This window comes from Juglans regia, chromosome 2 (genome assembly GCF_001411555.2).
Source record: "Juglans regia cultivar Chandler chromosome 2, Walnut 2.0, whole genome shotgun sequence".
Classification (NCBI taxonomy): domain Eukaryota; kingdom Viridiplantae; phylum Streptophyta; class Magnoliopsida; order Fagales; family Juglandaceae; genus Juglans; species Juglans regia.
The window spans coordinates 23442751-23463574 of NC_049902.1; the positions used below are offsets into that span (position 1 = coordinate 23442751).

Consider the following 20824-nt stretch of genomic DNA (forward strand, 5'->3'; position numbering starts at 1 on the left):
CACCGTTTTGATACTCTTGTTAGGTTACCCTTTGTCTCAGACTCTTTGATCTCTCTCTCTCTCTCTCTCTCTCTCTCTCTCTCTCTCACACACACACACATGCCGAAACCCTAGTCTCCTCTGCCGATTGAAGTTATGCTCCATCGCGCTGTCATCTTCATCACGTCGCGTTGTCGTCTTCATCATGCTCTGTCGTCTTCATCCTCGTGCGCCGATCAAAGTTAGTTTTTCTCCGTCTCTCTCTCTCTCTCTGTGTTGACATTGTTGAGTTTTTAACATCTTCATCCTCGCCGGCTCAGTTTGTAATGTTTGAACGTGTTGTTTCACGTTAGAAGACATAAATGCTTCTTTGGTAAATGCTCGTTCAAACATCTTTGAAGTCGTTTGAACGAGATCATCGATGAAGATCCATGGCTGAGTTGACTCAGGACCGAACGTGGAAACCGACGATTCATCAAGAATCATTGTTTTAAGCAAAAAAATTAATATAGAGTGAAGCCTAGATTTTACTCCATCATTTGTACGACCAAATGTCATGTGTGGTGGCCAGAAAATACCAAAAAGTGGTCAGATTGGATTCAAAATCTGACCCTCATTTCAACTTATTTTATCCAAATTTCAAGCACATAGAGACATTGTGTGATGGGTCATAACTCTTAGACTGTAGCAAACGGTCGATATATGGCAGAGTTAGTGGTGAGTGGTGGTGTGCAACGGAGAAGGGGCTTCGTACAACAATTTGTATGAATGTGAACCCTTCGACAATTGAACTGGGTATTTTGTATCAAGCAGTCATGTTCGAATGCATGTTCTCCGTTTTGAACGAGATATATGTTTTAATTTACTTGTTTGAACAGAAATTTGGACATTCAAACAGAGGCTTTTATTGTTCGAACTATGTACGGTCCCATTCAAACACGTAGATTTGTGAAACTTCTAGAATAAAATATGACAATTCATTTGTGTCGATGATCCCGGTCCATTCGAACAGGCCTATAAGCCGTTCAAATGACTATATAAGTACACTATAATATAATACTTAACTATGTACTATACTACTATAAACATATATGTATTAATATACTATATATGTATTATAATATTTAACTATATATTATACTAATATATACTACTAGTATTATATACTAAACTACTATATATTACAATAATACTATGTTACTATATACTAGACTATATACTACTATATAGTATACTATATAGTATACTATGTTACTATAGTATATAGTATATAGTATATAGTTATTTTATATGTTACTATATAGTATATACACTACCAGAAATATGGTCTTTTGCCATGAATATTTTTTTACAAGATACACACTCGTGACAAATAATTACCTAATGACACAAAAACTGTTCGTGGCAAAAAAATGACCTTTTACCATGAGGTATCGTCGACAACTACAACTTTGTGGGATAAAAAAAATTTTGCGGCGAGAAAATGGTCTTTTGCAGTGTCCTTTTCCCGTCGCAATAGTATTGCCAAAAATAATGGTTTGGTCATGGGTAATTAGTTTTTGTGATGGGGGGTTTTTAGCTTTTTGGGGTAACTTTATCCTGCCGCAAATAAACTTACCTGAATTTTGTTTTCCTATTCTAGGTGATTTGTTGTTGCGGCGAGAAAATGCTCTTTTGAGCGATAGCAACCCGCCGAAAAAGCTTTAAAGAATAAAACACTTCAATCTTCCCCCTCTCGCGACCTCACCACTCTCTTCCCCCTGCTGCGACCTCACCTAGTCACCCAGAGCCAGTCTCCCCCACCCCCCGCACAACCTTCCCAAACCATGCACCTCCGTAGGCCGTAGTCCACACGATAAGCCTCTCTCTCTCTCTCTCTCTCTCTCTCTTCTCCCTTCATCTTCTCTTTCTTTTCTCTCATCTTCTTCTCTGTCTCTGAGTTGATTTCTGTGTGATTTGGTAGTGGAAATGGAAAATAGAAAATGTGAATTTGTGTAATTTGTGATGATATGATTGTGTAAAATTTGTGTAATTTTGTGATGATATGGTTGTGTAAAATTTGTGTTGATGAGTTTGTGTAAAATCTGTATAATTTTGTAATGATGAGTTTGTGTAAAATATGTATAACTAAAATAGGATGGATGTTGCAGTTGATGAGTTTGTGTCAAATCTGTGTAGGATCACATCTTGAGTTTGCTTGAGAGACATGAAAGTTATGAATTTGAAGGCTGATAATGGTAATAGTAGTAGGGGGTGATGTTGTAGAAGTGAGTATGTAATTAAGATAGAGAGGGGTGATAATGCTAAAAGTTTTATTTCCCACATATTTTGGTGTGTATAGTGAACTAGGGTGGTCCCATATATGTATGATAAATGAGCGAATTAATTAAGGTAACACCCGTTAGATTTGTAAGATGTCATGATCTTCCATGTCATGTTATATAGACAAAGAGTCAAATTAATGTTTATTAATTACATGGTCATTTACATGTGTGATCATGACCAATTACAAGGGAAGCTTGTAATTAATTAATTATTAGATTTTATGGTACTCTGCTTGCAAGGCTAAATGCCCCTAATATAGAAACCACCCCCAACATGATATTCGTCTCCTTGAAGATCATTTCAATGAGGCCGGGGCTATGTGTGTGTGTGTGTGTGTGTTAAGATATGTAGAATTTATATATATATATGCTAATATCATAATTAATGTAGCAAACAAGAAATGGTCTGAAGTGAACTAGTTGGCTTGATCATGAAGATGCCTCTCATTGAAAAAAAGCCCCTCAATGTCAATTTCATGAAGCTACAAATTAAGCCATGCCCCATGCCTACACATGAATCCAAAACACTGCTCATGGAAATGACACTTTCATCTATCTAGTCATGTTTACTCGTAAACATCTGGCTGCTTTGTTTATAGCTTTATATTAGTCTGTTAAGTCATGGCAAGTTGAATATCCAGCTAGCCTATTGATGAAACAACTTTATAGGGTTGAGACTTAGATTGATCTCTTCTAACTTTCTACTTGAATTTGATCATCCAATTAATTCAAGAAAGACATAATATTAAATGTCCAGGTGGAACTTACACGGTCTAGCTACAAGCGGCCTAATTAGCTTGTACGTTTGACATAAAATGTTACAAATTAAGTCCACTAATTAATGTGTATATATGTTGGATCATTCAATTCGAATAGAGAATTGCTTGAAAATATCTCTCTCCTATTTTATATGCAGGTATCAAATGCAAAGAAAATAAATGGAAACATAGGTAGTAGCTAGCTATATATTAAATTGCAATAGAAGATTAAAAAAGAAGACTACATAAATATTAATCCACCCTTAATATAATAGGGGTGGTACTTTGCTTTTTCTAAGAATAGGGGTGGTGCTTTGGTTTTTATTAGTCCTTTATTTAAAGAATATTTGGATAAATAATAAGTAGAAAAAGAACTTAATGAAATGAAGATGTTTTTTATGTGATGACCCATGCATCAGAGTAGGTTCTTAAAATCATGTTTTCTATTTTAGTATAATACTTAACATAGACAGCCAGAGAAGTCGCTCTTGTTACACTTGAAAATGACTAGTTCAACAATATTAATGTGGTATGTGATGGCTTCCCTATGAAATGTGGTATTTGTTCTACTTGAAGAGATTATGATGCTAGCCATTAATGCTAGAAAACATCTAATAGATTAGATGTTGCCCTTAATATTCATCAAAAAGAGATTATATGTTTTCAATTGAAAGTGATAATAGAGTCTTTTGCACTTCCAACCTAGCCTAGACCTGTTGGTTTGATAGGAGGATTGTTATGGCATCGTGACATTGAAAATTTCCAAGACGACCCTATCAACAAGCTATACATGATGAATCAAATGCTAGCGCTTTAGAAATTGTATTACAATCCACAGGGTTACCTATATGTTCAATGAGATAGTCACATTGACCACAAACGAGATATCAAGTCTTGTAATAGACAGCTATGTTGACTTTTCTGCACATCTCTATACTTTCTTGGAAGCTCTCCTTGACCAACTATAGATGATTGAGATTTGGATCCATTAGAGTGCCAACTTGGTTTGAATCATAATAAACCTGTATATTCCAATGCCAATGTGTATACTTCTTTTGAGTGAGGCTAGTCCCACTAGCAGCCTGAGCCATCTCTATGCCAATAGATCAATATCTAAGCTTCTCTATGTCTTAGTTATAAAATTAGATTAACATAAATGCTTTAATTCTTCAGTTCTCTTAGTATCTTTGTCTTCTGGAATGATATTATCAACTTTTACTACGTACCAACGTGAGTATAGAATGTAGCCAATGAACTGAATGATTTGTTTGACCTCGTGATATACCAAATTCTAGTGCTATCTCTTCAAATTTCCCAAACCATGCTCTAGGCAACGGCGTCAAACCATAAATTAAATCCTTAATTCACCTTCCCTAACTCCTTTGCTAACTCCTTCCCATCCAAACCACACCTAGGTCTTGCATTGGAACTATCCAGCTTCATTAATGAGCACCTATATTTTTATGTTGCCTTTAATATTCATCATTCACTGTGTCCTTTATGGAACTACCAACAAATATTGGTGTGGCAGTGTACTTTCAAATCCCACAGTTTGTCCAACAACATCAACTTCCAATGCAGATTAAACAACATGTGCTAGCTTCTAGGTCTCCTGCTCATCTCATGCTGTTTTCTAAAGCATGAGATGAGTACATTCTGAAATTCTGATTTATAAACTATGAGCAATACTTAACATTTGATAGAAATAAGGTAGTGCGGACGCCTGGGAATAGTAGGAAGGGCATCTATCCAACTCAGATTTATGTTAGAAGACCAGTAGGAGGTGGCTTGCACTCAATCCATTCCAAAGTAAGGGGTGAGTGTCTTGATACCACTTCCTAATTCTTATAAACTCCATTTCAGTGCCAAGTGGCCCGCTTTATTATTTTGATGGCATATAAAAGTAGTTCGTTATCAACCATTGTATTCAGTAGTCGAGTGAGTTGGATTGAAAGTACATGTGAAAATGAGGCATGCAAGCTGGAGTGTGGTAGACGACAAGGAGAAGCACAAGCTTATCAATTGTGTTAGGGTAGGGGTTAGAAATATATTCATGAATCTTTTAATTTATGAAGTGGTAAGATATGATTTTTAGAGTGACAACAACTATGCGATATGATACAATGCTTTGTAGGCAGACTTTGTGTTGGATTGGACAAAAGAGAACCATCACGAAGATGTGGTAAATGCACTCGCTGATAAGTACAATACATACCACTATGAACTATACAAGCACTACCTAAAATATGCATCACATGAAGAGACACTAGCTGGTCGGAAAGGGTTGGTGGAGCCACATGTTTGGGAGTGGCTATGTGAAAGGTGGACCAACAGCACATTCAAGGTACTTATGACTTTTGTTGATGGCATGTTGGGAATTCTGAGTACTCTTTTTATTTTGCGAAGTTATTGCAGCTAGTATTCTGAATATTTTGCTTTTTTCAGTTCCGTACAATAAGTGCAAGTGCATGACATTATTTATTTCGAATTATTTTAGGAGCAGTCTAGTAGAAACACTAATAATAGGAAAAAAAACAGAAGTTGAAACATACAGGTGTGAGGAAATCCTTTGTTAGACTTTTGGAAGAGAAGGTAAGACATGTAGTGTACAATATAGGTTATTTGTTTTGATTAAAGTGGAGTTTGAGCATAACCAATCTTGATATTTTTAATTGAAGAGTGATGAGACACTGAATATGATCACATTTTACAAAGAAACACATCGGTCAAGGGAAAATGGTAAATTCATCAATGCAACATATGAACACAATTATGTGAGTTAGCTTATCCAAAGATGATTTTCAATCATTTAATACATCTTTAATCATGACTGACAGGATTGCTAAATGATATTTTTCTTTGTGAAATTTCAGAATCTTATGGTATAAAGGTCGAATGAGAAAGACTTAGAAGAGGATGTCGATGAAGTTGCTGCCTTTGTTTTCAAAGAGGTCCTTGGGTTCAGTATAGGCTATGCACAATGGCTGGGCCACTCAGTCATTCCTGAGCCCTCCCCTGCTCCGCAAAAGAACAAGGCAATTATATGCATGGCCGAGGAGAATGAAAGGAACAAGAAATGTGCAGACATTTACAAGACTCAACTAGAGTCACTTTTGGGTGATATGGCTGCTTTGCGAAAACAGTTTCTGAGCATGACAAACAATTGAACATGATATCATCATAGTTGGAGTGTTGGGGATTTTTGTATTTTGTGTTCCCCCTATGGACATGATGGCTGTGTGTTAAATGCCAACGTTTTGATGGGTAGTGTGGGCAGGTTTGGGGTATTTTGATAGAGAGGGTGGCAGGTGGTTATATCAGTATATTGTGTTGGGAATATATAACACACTATCTCCATGTAAGTAGCTACAAAGGTTGTGTGATGGTATGCATCAGGTAATGGTTAAAAAAGAGTCAGTGAGTATCTTCGAGAAGGACAATGATGGCTTGTAGGGCTTTTCACCTGAATCATCTGAGATTGACTTATAATCTGTTTTTGCAGGGGTACATTTTGAGCATTAAGGTAGCTGCATTCACAAGGATTCTAGCATACTCCAGTTCTGTAAAATGGCAACCACCAACAGAATACAGCAAATATTACTGGATAGGAGCAAAAGATCCAGTGATGGTATATGTTACTTTCATATAACTATTATTTATTACTTAAGTTCATAGCTCATGATGTTGTTATATGGAAGGTGTGATAAAAAAGATAGTCTGTTTATAATAGTTCCAGATTTGTTGTTGACTACTGTATATGGAGAATAATTACCTTGGATTAATAAAAGTAACTAATGTAAAGAGAAGATATTAGTCATTTTTTGTAAAAAACACTTGGCTGGTTGCATTTTTATAAGTTTGTTCTTAATATGAAAATTTTACATCTTTATATCTTTTCGAGTGGAACCAAAAGGCGTTTGAAACGATGCTTGAATTAAAACGTCATGAATACTTAGGTAATTATTTCTTTCAATTCTAAATGAGGATTATGCTCAATTCCCAATTGGTATGCTTACTGATGGTGCTTTTATGGAATATGTCCAGATGATTAATGTACTGTTTGGATTAGGATTGGTTCCAAAGCTTATATATTGGAGCTGTCATGCATATTCATTGTGGTACAGTAGGCTTTATGTGATAAAGTATTACTGGAGTGATGGTTGGACATATGGGAAAGTTGCTCATAGGATACTGCATTGGCTAAACATGTGGTCTGATTGCCAACAAATGGTGTTAGTATTTCTTGTAATAGTTTTTTGTTACTTGGGAACTTACCATATAGTCTGAATTGATCTCTTGTAAATGAGCAAAGAGTTTTAGGGAGATTTATGTCAGCAAATTTGTTTTGAATAGTGTTCACTATTGATTTGTTGTGGACTTTTGAGATATAAAACCAAACAATGAAGTTGGAAATGGGCTAGAGCTAGAACCGAGGCCTGATAATAGTTGTTTCTTGGTAATGGTTTTGAGTTAAATATGTTCTGATTTGGCCTTCACACAAGTTAAAATCCTTTGTCTCATATGGTTCATACTGACATATATATGGCATCTACCTTGTAGTGTACTTTATTGTATACTAATAATCAGGAGGTGAAAACAGGATGTGCAATTTTGTCTGTATTTCTAGGGAAAATATGTATTGGCTCAAGGGTTTATTCTTTCCTGAGTTCTTGGATAAATTATCTATTGCAGCTTTATCCATATGGTTTGCTGGAGGATTTTACCATATACATGATTGAGTTTGAAATATTATAAATCCATAGTTAGTATTAAGAGAGATATATGTTAGGATTTCATTACTATGATCGCTGTGAATTTGTTTGTTGTATTGGATAAGGCTATTGCTGTTGAGGCAAATGTTTGTGCTATCTTTCGAGGTCATTATCAGCCATCTGAAATGTGTGGATGTAGATGCTACCGCAGTAATTTGGGCAGATCAAGTTAAGCTGTCTAATACAGTTCATGTGAATGAAGCTATCAGGAGATCATGCCATTTGGAGCCAAGTTGTATGAGTATATGTAGAACAAACATTGTTATATGGGTTATAAAATAGTATGCATAATCATGTTGACGGCCCTCTTGTCCCTCCCAATCAGTAAACATTAATGTATTTCCATTCTCTTCAATGAACAGTGGAACATGCGTGAATGATGTAAATATTGATATATAAATGATGTTATATGGCTGTGGGTGTATTTTGGAGTATATTTGCCATATATCTCACCTAGGTATCAAACAGCTCTTCATGAAAAGCTAGCAAACAAATTGCCCAGAAATGTCCCAAATAAAAAATGTTGTCTACGGTACCACCTTTGTGGGCAAAAGTTGTTTTTACCCAGAAACTAGCATTTGTGGTAAAAAAAAATATAAATCAGTTTCATTTTAAACAATTTGCCACTAGATTCCTCCATGTAAAATAACTATTTCCTACGAGCATGGATTTCTGGGAATAAAATCGGTTTCCTGAGGTAAAACTATTGCCTACAAGTAGAATGCATGGAAAAAAGTATTTTCCATGACTGATATGTTTGTGGGGAAAAAGGAAACCAGTGTCATGTGAAGAATATTTTCCACAAAAATTGTGCATGGCAATTGAGCATTTTCAACCAAAAACTCGGCCGGAAGAACATCAGCCAACATGATTAAGAAACGTTTTGACAACGGTTTTCTCACCAATGTTATTGGTGGATATATAACACTAATTCCCACCAAATTCTGTCGTGGAAGTTTTCCTATTACCACGAGCTGTAAAGAAATTCAATTGGCTTTTGCTGCAAGTGGTGGAAGGCTCTTGCCGTGGAATGTGCCGTGGAGAATTCCATGTATTTCCCATGAGTTAGAGTTTTTGTGGGATATTATACCACTTTTTGCGGCAACTTATATCCCACGAGATGCCCACGAAGAAAATTTGTGGGAAAAACGTTTTTCCCACAAAAAAGATGCTTCTTCCCACCAATTTCATTCTTGGGGAAACATTGTATTTTTTGTAGATATACTACCATTAAACAAATATATAATATACTATATACTACAATACTACTATGTAACTATATACTATACTATATCCTGCTATATAGTATACTATGTCTATACTATACTATATAGTATAGTTTATATCATATAGTTATTTTATTCTTATTAAACTAATTGACTTGTTCTATTTATGAACTATAAGATTTCAGCTTATATTAACTATAAGTGAACGATATAGAAAATCTCAAAATTGTAAGGTTGTAGTCAAAGGAAGCCACAAGGAGGAAAACATTTATTTCTACGAAGTAGTCGAAAATATCATTAGGTTAAAGTACGTGGGTGGGACATATGGTCTGATTGTTTAAATATAATAGGTGGGATGTCTTAAATCCTAGGTTGAGAGTGCATAATGATGAATATTTTGAGTGTCAATACATCTCGCACATAGTATGAGGATAATCCTTTCATTCTCGCAAGTTTTTTATTTAGATGATTCGGAGTACGAAAATCCATGGCGAGTAGTATAGAAGTTTTCACCAAGAAATGTATATGATTACTTTCCAAAGGTAGATGGACAACATAAATAATTTGATGGTCCAACAAATGAAGAAGCATATTAAGAAAACGAATCAGATATCAATTTATTTTTTGATCTCAATCAATATGACATGGTTCTATTGCATAGAGAAGATGTTGAACCAAAAGTAATTGAGAGCTGCTTGTCAGAAGAACATGAGTTAACTAAAGTGTTGAGTGAGGATAAAGGTGACTAGTCCAGCAAAATTGATAGTAAATGATAATTGTTTCTATGTAAATATCGTTGTTATAAAAATAATAACATTTTTGTGAATAATAATTTATTACAATTTAAAACATATATGTCTCCCAAATGCAAATCAACTTGCGTGCCATCTCCATCCATTACCGACTCCTCAATTGGTTTGTCTGCCACGAATTGTGGGCCAACATTACCAGACCCAGAACAAGGTATGTTAGGTAGAAACTTGATTTTATGTGATGATTTAAGTAATAGTATTTTAAAAATAAAATAATTTTTTTGATATTATGTGCTTTAATTACTATATAGTTGTTGTAAGTCATCGTCGAGGTCGAGGTGCTACTAGAGGTGTATGCAGAGAGAAGTTATGGAAAAAGGAAAAAATTAAAGTTAATATTTTTTGATGATCATACTAATGACTCTGGAGATTTTGCAGCTTAGCTTGATTCCTATGTTAGTACCTTTAACCACACATACACTGATGACTACATCCTCCTAGGCTAAAGTTTCCCAAGATATGAAAGATCAAATCATTAATCATTGCGTAGTAATAAGTTACTTAGAAAAAATTAAGATTAACTTGTTACTTAATTTATAATTAGTTTGTATTTGGACTAATCGTTTGTAATTTTCTCATGAATGAGTTTTGTAATGCCCCGATCCCGGAGGTACGGAGAGTTAACTCTTAATACTTAATATCAACTTCGATAACACAACTATGAATCCAGAAACTTTCAAAAAAATATCAATTCATTTACTCAACCCAAAAATCTATGTTTCTTCATAAGGACAATAAAGAGATTCTTAATAACATAAATTAAAAACTCTCAAAAGACTCGAAAATATCCTTAATTCATCAAACCAAAATAACTGAAAATAAATCAATTTACGACTACGACTCTCAATAAGCACTTATACCTTCAGGCACTTATTCCACTGTGATCATCATACATTGCTAAAATTTCATACTCTTGTTCTCCAGCTGGACAATCAAAATTATCTGAAAAATATATGGAGATAAAAGGTTAGTAATCATCAACTCAATAAGCAGAGTACATATGTTAGCGTGCAAACATGAGCATTTACAAAGTACATCATCCAGAACAAAATATTTTCCAGAGTTATCATGCAGAACAAAACATGTTTTCGAAAGTAACAGAGTGATGGTTTTAAGACACATAAAAAATCAAGAGTACTTTGGCATAACATAACCTGAGCATCATCATCACATCAAAACAGAGCATCTCACAAAGCAGAGACCATGTTTTACCCCCGTGGTAGGGTTGTGCTATCTCCGGTGGCCAAACCGGGCAGAGACAGAGGTGAAATATTTCCCTTATTCTTCTTGGAGCCCCGAGTGTATACACAGGAAAGACCACAATAAAACTACTTTGTTTTCAAAGTGGGTGCACTCAGAGACAGAGAAGTTGGTACCAACCCAAACAGAGTAGAGACAGAGTCAGATACAAAATCAGTACACCATGCCAAAGGTTTTCAGATACCATATCAAAACAAAATATAGTACCAAAACATAACCAAGTCATTCTTACATACTCAAAACAAAAGTTGGAGCATCTTTCTAAATAAATGCACAATTTTTCAGGATTCTCAAATATCGCTCTTTTTTTCAGATTTCAGAGACATCAAAACAAAATTTAGCTCATGTCTACACAATGTATGTTAGAAAATAATTTTCCTTTTCCACACAGATTTCATGAATATGCAAATAAACGACTGTGGTTGGTTTTGTTTTCCCAAGTTCTCATTTCATCACAAAATATGCAAAGTTTTCAGAAAGTCAACCTTAGTCTTAATAACTCGTATAAAGCCTAGCATAGGAACCCCACTTACCTAGACTTCTTAGATTTTTGAAAATTTTCTCAACAATGCTGAACGAAAAAAAAATAATCGTCACCTATAAGATAATCCCATAAATTTCCAATCAATATCATATTTCGATATTCAAGCCTAAAACTTTTAAAATAATCCATTTTTAATTCATCAACCCAAAATTCTCATTATTCCTAAAATACCAACATTACTTTCTAAACTCATAAATATCCAACATAATAACTCCAACTAAAACATTAAATTCTAACTTATTTACGATTGAGATCTTACTATAATTTATAAAACTAAAATAACATAACTATATCGAAGTCATTATAAATAAATAATCATACTTTTTTTTAAATAAAAAATATTCTTTTAAAATGGTTCAAAATAAGATTTTGCACTTACCGATCACTTCAAAAATTCATTAACATTTACAAGATAAATATTCCGTTAAAATATCAGTCTCTTAAAAAACCAACTTATCAAAATCATTTATGTAAACATGAAAAATTTTAAAGTTTATAAATACTTATTAAAGGTTTAAAACACAATAATGAAACTTGTATTCTCAAAGGTTACAATGTAAATTTATTAAACGGACTATGCAATAGTTTCTGTAATACTTCATTTGAAAACATGATCAAAGGGTATAACGGTAATAACATCTATCCTATGAGGTTACAGACTTACCCATGTATATATGTATATATGTGTATATATATATATATATATATATATATACTATCCTTTTAAGTCAGCAACACAAGAAACAAGAGGAAGTGGAGTGCGGACTTACGACTAAAACTGGCTATACGTGGAGGGGTAAGGCACGACGGCTGGGTTGGAGGAACTATGGTGGTGCTGCTGGGCGCCGAGGAGGGCATACAGTGGCGAGGCCACCTACGTTGGGCGGCGAAAGCGAGAGAGGTAGAGAGAGCATAGAGAGTGCGAGATGTGAGAGAGAGAGAGAGAGAGAGAGAGAGAGAGAGAGAGAGGGAACGAATACGGAGGAGGGTCTGGGCTCACCGATCTGCACAAGGTGACGGGGATGTCACGACCGGTAGTTTCTGTTGTTTTTATGGTGCTTTTCGGTGCAAAAGGTGTTGGTTTTGCAGTGGCTTATGGTGGAGATCAGTAAATACTCTGTTTTTGGTGCAGGAAGAAGAGGCTTTTCCATGAGGTGGGGGGTGGCTCTCGGTTTCGTGAGGTTGAGCAGCGACTAAGCAGAGGCGTTATGACGCAACGTTGGGCGGAGGCTTCTTGTGGCTGAGGTTCCGCGTGGACTGGGTCCGGGGGAGTAGCGACTCGTTGGCTTGGCTGGTGCTCTGTTTTTCGGTGGTGCAACAGAGGTGGTGTTTACACAGAGAGGGTGGTGGCGCACGGCTTGAGGGGTGGACTTTGAGTGGTTGAGGTTCCGTGTGCGTGGATTGAGTTCGGTGGAGAACGACGCGTTGACCTGGCTGTGGGGGGGCTTGGGGGGGTGGTTGGGCTGCTGAACGCAACTGAGGCTTGGGGAATGCTAAGCGGCAGTGCTACAGTGCACAATCTGTGCGTGGCTTTCCCTCGGTCCCTACGTCAAAGTACAGAGGCGAAAGGCTGAAAGCTTACAGAGGTGCAAAGATGACACAGTGTGTGGTTGTGCTAGTAAGTAACGGGACGCAGCGGCAGCATGGAGGTTGGGGAGGGTGGCGGCTTCGACGCACGAGAGAGATGGGGAAGGAGACGACAACACTTTTCTTCAATTTTCTTCATGCACGAAGGGTTAAATATAAGCCAACGAAAAACAACACAAACCCTAGAGAAGTGAGGGAGACGTGCATGTGCATGGAGTGGAATCCTAAGTTCCCACGGGCTTTAGCTTCTGGCCCATTTCAAAAACATTTGGGTCCAAGTATGGTAGTAAAAAAAAAAAAAAAAAACAAAAGAAATGACTCTTTTCTAAGTTTTGGGTCTTAAACCAAAACTCTACAATATTCCAACTTGTCTCTTGAAAAAAAAACTTATCGGCCCATATAAATATTCGACAAATCAACTAGCTTTCCATACGCAAAAATCCAGAAATTTTAGAAAGCAGCTTGGTGTTGATCTTGGGTGTTACAAGTTTAAACTTAATTTTGGCTGGCTAGAGGATCGACTAATGGTTGACGAGCTGATGCCCAATGCATTCCAAAGGTACAAAAGTAAATGTCATGCACACTATCAAAAGTTCAGTAGTGCAATAGAGGTGTCCAAACAAATCCATTTCAAGACATGCCACCAAACGAATGGGATAAGCTTTGTGATATGTTTGAAGATCCCACATATTAAGCAATTTCGTTGCTATCTTTCTTTATGGTATATGTTAGATGCATTAAATAAATATAGTAATAATGTTGTTTTGTTTTTTTTGGTAGCAACTGAGTACTGTCAACAAAGTAAATAGAGTAAATTTAATGATACACCATCATGCAGGTTCTAAAATTTGGAAACGTTATACTAGTCTTCGTTAAATATTGACATATCAAATTTGTGATTGTAGTTATTATATAGATTTTCCTTTTGCAAGAAGAAGATAGTCTAGTTACTAACTATAATCTGACCCAATTGTATGCTAAATCACATACAAATCGTGATGGTGTTTGGACCAGTTGCAAAGCAGAAGCAAAATTATGTAAGTTTATTTTTTTTATTTGTATTATCTAATAATATTTTTGTTATTTATATTATTTCTAATGATTTTTTTATAGGGCACGACGGTATCACTTTAGAAAAATGCTACGGCTCCATCTGATGAATCATCTGTGAACGATGTTCAAATCTTTTCTAAGGTTTTTGGACCACGTTTTGGATATTTGAGGGGCTTAGGATGTTGCGTGAAACCTTCCACAACAACATCCATTCTCAAGTCAGATCAAATAACAACTCTAAAAAATTAGAGGAAGCAATACTCGAGATCGAACATTTGAGGTCCAAACAATGAGAGTTGCAGACTCAATTAGATCAGGTAGTGGATATAGAGGCGAAATTAGAACTAGGGGTGCTACCCGCCCCATACGGGGCGGGGTAGCCACCACCCCGCCCCCCGCCCCCGCATGGGCGGGAGGCTGCTATATTCATCTGCCCCCTGCCCCCGGAGTGCGGGGGCAGGGGACCCCGTTCCGGTTGACGGGGTGCGGGTGGAGGGGGTCCTCCGTCCGCACCCCCCGCACCACTACTGGGCCTAAGGCCCAGAAGCGGTTTCTGGGCCTTTTTTGGCCCAAAAACCGCTGTAATGGGCCGAAAATGGCCTAGAAACAGCTTCTGGGCCATTTTAGGCCCATAAAAATATAATTTTTCATTTTTTAAAAAAGAAGAGTTAAAAAATTTTTTTTTTTTCATGAATGAAAATAATATATACATACACAATTTTATATAATTAAGACTAATGAAATACTACTATAGAGTATAGACTACAAGTTTACTACCTAATAAACTAATAAATAATAATAATAACTAAGCTATTACAAAAATAAAATGGAAAGTCTAACTGTCTAAATAATTACAAAATTACAAATAAAAGTGTCCAAGGGACATTGTATCAACATTATAAAATTACAAATAAAATATATAATACATACATCTGATAGACTAATTCAAAATTCAAAAATCTATGAAATTAATAATAAAAAAAAAGATGCGAGCGGTTTGGGTCTTTGACTGTGACATTTGGGGCTGCCGGATGGGTAGTCTTGAGGCTTGAGCCTTGAGCACATGTTCATATAGCAGTGGAGGTAGACATCGTCTGAGTCGTCTCATGTGTTGCTACAACAATCAATACTAAAATTAATACTGATGAAATTGAAATGAATATAAATAAATACTGATGAAATTGAAATGAATATAAATAAATACTGATGAAATTGAAATGAATATAAATAAATCAAAATAATAAAATAAAGACAATAATTACCAGATGGTCCAAATCCAGACTGATCACCACCCTCTTCGTCGGTCTCTTTAAAATCTAACACATCCGGAACATAAATATCCTTTCCCATCGTCCAACTCTGTGTGCATATCAATGCCTCCACAGTTGTAGGAGACAATGAACTACGGAAAGGATCTAATATGCGCCCTCCAGTACTAAAGGCAGACTCCGAGGCAACGGTGCTAATAGGGATGGCCAATATACAACGGGCAATCTCAGAAAGGATGAGATATTTCTTTGATGCTACCTTCCACCATCCTAAAATGTCAAAATCATCATCATCTTGAATAAGATCCGCTGACAAATAACTGTCTAACTCTGAAACCACCTCCGTAGATTGATGGACTAGTGTGGGATTATATGCGAGGGTTTTCGTCCATGCCAATCTACGCTTCTTTGTTGCCCCGGTGTCTGGAGGAGGTGTTGGGATATGTGTAGGTGTAGTAGATGTAGTACCACCCTTAATTGCATTAAACTCATCATAAAATCTATGAAGGGTATCGCGGGCCATCTCACCAATAAGATCAGTCCAAGCCTGATCATACGCAAGTCCCAAACCATATAACATGCCAGAAATTTTTAGACGGGGATCAAGAATAGTAGCCACATATAACAAAATATTGAGTCTAGTCAAATCTCCCCAATACTTGTCAAATTTGACCCTCATGGTCAATGCCATCCCCCTCATCCTTAGATTGGAACCCCTACACATGTCGTCTAATTCTTCTTTCACCCTACATATTTGTTGACAAAATTCATAGCATGTAGGGTGCAAAGAAGCAGATAACTTCAACGTGACTTCATAAAACAGCCCGAGAAAATCAACAAATGTAGCAACTACCTCCCAATCATCATCATTAGGCAATCCTAAACCCCCGTGCTCATCAAAGTATTTGACATAATGAATGTCTTCATCACCCAATAATTGAAAGGCTTTTTTTATATTCTTGGGCCGCCTCCAACATCAAGAAGGTTGAGTTCCATCTGGTGGGAACATCAGTACAAAGACCCATCTTTGATGTTATGCCCACACTCTTCGCAGCAATCTTAAATTTCTCCAATCTAGAAGGAGAAGACCTCACAAATTTCACAGCCAATCTAACTCGTGCAACCGAGTTATCAACATCTTTTAACCCCTCAGTCACAATTAGATTCAAGATATGTGCAGAACATCTAACATGCAAATATTCACCACCCAAGAATGTCTTATTTGCCTCTTTAAGATAAGTCTTCAGATATCCCAAGGCGACATCATTAGACGAGGCATTGTCAACCGAAACTGTCAAAACCCTACTCAACCCCCACTCCTTGATTGAGGCCTCTAAGGCCTTCCCAATTGTCTCACCCTTGTGATCAGTTATTTGACAAAACTTGATAATCTTTTTATGGAGAATCCAGTCAGAATCAATGAAATGGACAGTCAAAGACATATAATTAAAATTTTGGACTGAAGTCCAAGTATCGGTAGTGAGGCAAACTACCAAACCCGCCAATTGGCCCCTCAAAACATCTTTATCTTTCCAGTACATCTTTTTAATATCATTTGCCACAGTGTGGCGAGAAGGAAGCATAAATCTAGGTTCCAATTCTTGGGCAAATTCTTGGAACCCTCTCCCATCCACAAACTGAAAAGGTAGCTCGTCTATGACAACCATACGAGCTAACTTCCTTCTACACTCATCAACATTATACTTTGTGAACCCCTTCAATGTTGAACCCCCACTACTCCCATCCGCCATTTTTTTCAGTCCAATTTCTAGTCTTGATTGACCCTTCTCCACTAAGGATCTTAATATTGGACTCTTCTTGCATTGTTCCTCTAAATGGACCTTTAACTGGGATGTACCATGTTTCCTATAGTGACATCCATATATTTTCCCACAATAATTACATTTAGCTTGTGGGTTATTGGGGTCACCACCCTCTAGTTTGGTAAAATGAGACCAAACTACGGAAACAGGTTTCTTACTTTGTGTGGGCTTAGGGGCGGGGCAAGGTGTATTCCCACTCCCAGGGGTTGGAGTAGGGTTAGGTTGTGGGTCAGGGGTACTGGTAGGGGCAGGGGTACTGGTAGGGGTGGGAGAACTATCAGTGAACTCTCTTTGAGAAGACATTCCTGATTCCACAACACAACAAAAAATAAAAAAATCAATCAACATACGACATAATTCCAAACATGCACTTATCAATCACGTACGACATAATTCCAAACATAAACCCCTAAATTGAGTTAGGGGTTTCAATTGAAACCCCTCAATTTTAGGGGTTCAATCTGAAACCCCTAAACTTGAGGGGGGTTTCAATTGAGTCAGGGGTTTCAATTGAAACCCCAAACTGAAATTGGGGTTTCAATCCGAAACCCCAAACTGAAATTTGGGGTTTCGGATTGAAACCCCCTCAATTTTAGGGGTTCAATCCGAAACCCCTCAACTTGAGGGGTTTCAATTCAAACCCCTAAATTGAGTTAGGGATTTCAATTGAAACCTCAAACTGAAATTGGGGTTTCGGATTGAAACCACCTCAATTTTAGGGGTTCAATCCGAAACCCCTCAACTTGAGGGGGTTTCAATTCAAACCCCTAAATTGAGTTAGGGGTTTCAATTGAAACCCCAAACTGAAATTGGGGTTTCGGATTGAAACCCCCTCAATTTTAGGGGTTCAATCCGAAACCCCTAAACTTGAGGGGGGTTTCAATTGAAACCCCTAAATTGAGTTAGGGGTTTCAATTGAAACCCCAAAATTGAAACCCCTAACTCAATTTGAAAACCCTAAATTGAAAATTAAGGGTTTCAATTGAAAATCCTAACTCAATTTAGGGTTTCGGATTGAACCCCTAAATCAATTTAGGGGTTCAATCCGAAACCCTAAATTGAGGGGGTTTCAATTGAAACCCCAAAATTGAGTTAGGGGTTTCAATTGAAACCCCTAAATAATTGATTTAGGGGTTCAATTCGAAACCCTAAAATTTAGGGGTTTCGATTGAAACCCCTAAATTTGAAACACAAATTTCGGATTGGAACCCTAAATTTGATTTAGGGTTCCAATCTACAAACAAAAACAAACAAACAAGTACAAAGAAACAGACGAATCAAACACACAAACAAAATTCTCCACAGCACACAAATTCACAAATTTCCCATCCTCCATCTCCGATTCAACCCAACCTTCCTCCAATCTCCAATCCAAAACAAAAAAAAAAAAAGAATGGGTTTCGGATTTCTTACCTTTGAGTGGCGGCGAAATCCTAGTGAGAGACGGAGATGGAGAAGTGGCAGCGGTGGTGCTGCTCGTGCGAGACGGAGATTCGACTGAGAGAGAGAGAGGCTTGTGGATGCGAGTGCGAGACTGAGTCAGAGAGAGTGAGTGTGAGAGATCGGCGAGAGACTCAGAGACAGAGAGTGAGAAAGGAGAGGGAGAGAGGAGAGTTCGAGAAGGAGAGAGTGAAATGCAGAAATGGGAAGCAGACGCGGGGAAAGGGGGGGGGGGGAACCTTAGCTAATAGTGAAACGGCACCGTTTCACTTCTAGTGAAACGGCGCCGTTTCACATTAGTTGAGGGGCGGCACTTACCAGACCTAAGTGAAACGGCACCGTTTTGCCTATAACAAAACGGCGCCGTTTCACTCTACTTATTTGTTTTTTTTTTTTATATATATAATTTTAATTATATTATATATATATATATATATATATATAACTCAGCCAAGGGGTCGGCCTCTATCCTACTTCAGCCTCAAAGATTCATGGGGTGCGATGGGCCTCTACACCCCCGCTTTTCTTGCTGGTCGATCCCCCCTGCCCCGCATGTGCGGGGGCGGGGTGAACGGGGCGGGTCAGCGGGGAATGGGGCCCCGCTGCCCACCCCTAATTAGAACAAGACATGCTGAAGAAGCTGGAGATTCAATCCTAGAAAATGTTAGAATAGTGGCAATTAATGATGTCCCATATTATTAACGACTAATCAAAAACCGTTTGAGTGTACTGAGGACCGTCAACCCTGTTCGAATATATTAATTGTCTATTTGATTAGACTGCATATTTAAACATTCGAACAAATAATAATTTGTTTGAATAAAATTTTCATCTTTCGAATGTACCATACAACGTTCGAACAAAAATATCGAAGCCGTTCAAACAATTTTTTTCAATTTGAACGTTAACAATGGTGTTTGATCAGATTCTATTTGTTTGAATATAAATATATCTGTTCGAACATAAATAAACTGTTTGAACACTCGCTCCATTCTAACATGATCAAATAAATTTGCGTCGTTCAAATCAAATTTCGATAATGTCCAAACAAATACTCAACCTTCTGAACAATACTTGTGCCATTCGAACGAGTTTTTGGGACGAAAACATTTTGTCCCCAAAAAAATTCTCTTTCGACATCGTTGTCTCTAAAAACCTTTTAAGATAAAATAGAGATGAAATTTTTTCGTCTCTAAAAATGCATTCTCTTCTAGTGAATTGGGTCATTAGGCACCACATCATAACAACAATCTTTATTGCTCCATGAATCTCTAAAAATTCCAACTAAATCAATAGTATCAATTACAATTTTGTCTAATTATGATCTAAAAAGCTCAATTAAGTCCAAAGAGTTTCGGTTCTTTTAAGGATCATAAGGTGACATAACTAGCTTAATCCATAAATTAAGTACCAATATCTTCTTACTAGATCGCTATGCCGAGATTAATTTTCAAGTGATTCCTTGACTTATATATTCTTTTGGTGTATCACAAAATTAAACTTAACCAGAAAATAATGTTCACAAAAACAAAACTAGTGTAATTAATGATGATCAGGTCGTATAGCTTGAATGCCGTAGCCCAGGTAACCATTCTAGCTGGTTAAATGCCGCCAATTAAAAACTTCTAATTTGGTCTCCTCGAATCAGGATTTATCAAATGCAAAGCAAGAATATAGGAAAAGTAAGGGAAAAGATCACCAATTGACCAAAAGATTTATTTTTTTATTTAAAAAGTAAAACTAACTGAAAAGGTTGCTGAAACAAAAAAGAATATTGCATTACTTGGCCTTGCCTCTCATCAATTTGCTTTTATCCCAGTTTTGTAATTGACGTTAGAATCTTAAATATCTTAATGGTCATCTACGTGAGTAATTAACCTAGGACATTTACGATGGAATATTGTACGTAGCATATATATATATAGAGAGAGATATATATATATATATATATATAGAGAGAGAGAGAGAGAGAGAGAGA

At 36.8% G+C, this 20824-nt stretch overlaps 1 long non-coding RNA gene across 3 annotated transcripts; it reads left to right on the forward strand.

Annotated features, from left to right (window-relative positions):
• The first annotated feature begins 1703 nt into the window (after positions 1-1703).
• Positions 1704-8255, forward strand: LOC108991595. 3 transcript variants are annotated; one of them, XR_001996165.2, is made up of 3 exons: positions 1704-5405; positions 5935-6689; positions 7899-8255. It is a non-coding gene; the product is annotated as an uncharacterized LOC108991595 (long non-coding RNA). The 3 variants fall into 3 exon arrangements; XR_004798329.1 differs by having other exon boundaries at positions 5935-6457; positions 6564-8255; XR_004798328.1 differs by having other exon boundaries at positions 1704-5093; positions 5196-5405; positions 5935-8255.
• The last annotated feature ends 12569 nt before the right edge of the window (positions 8256-20824 follow it).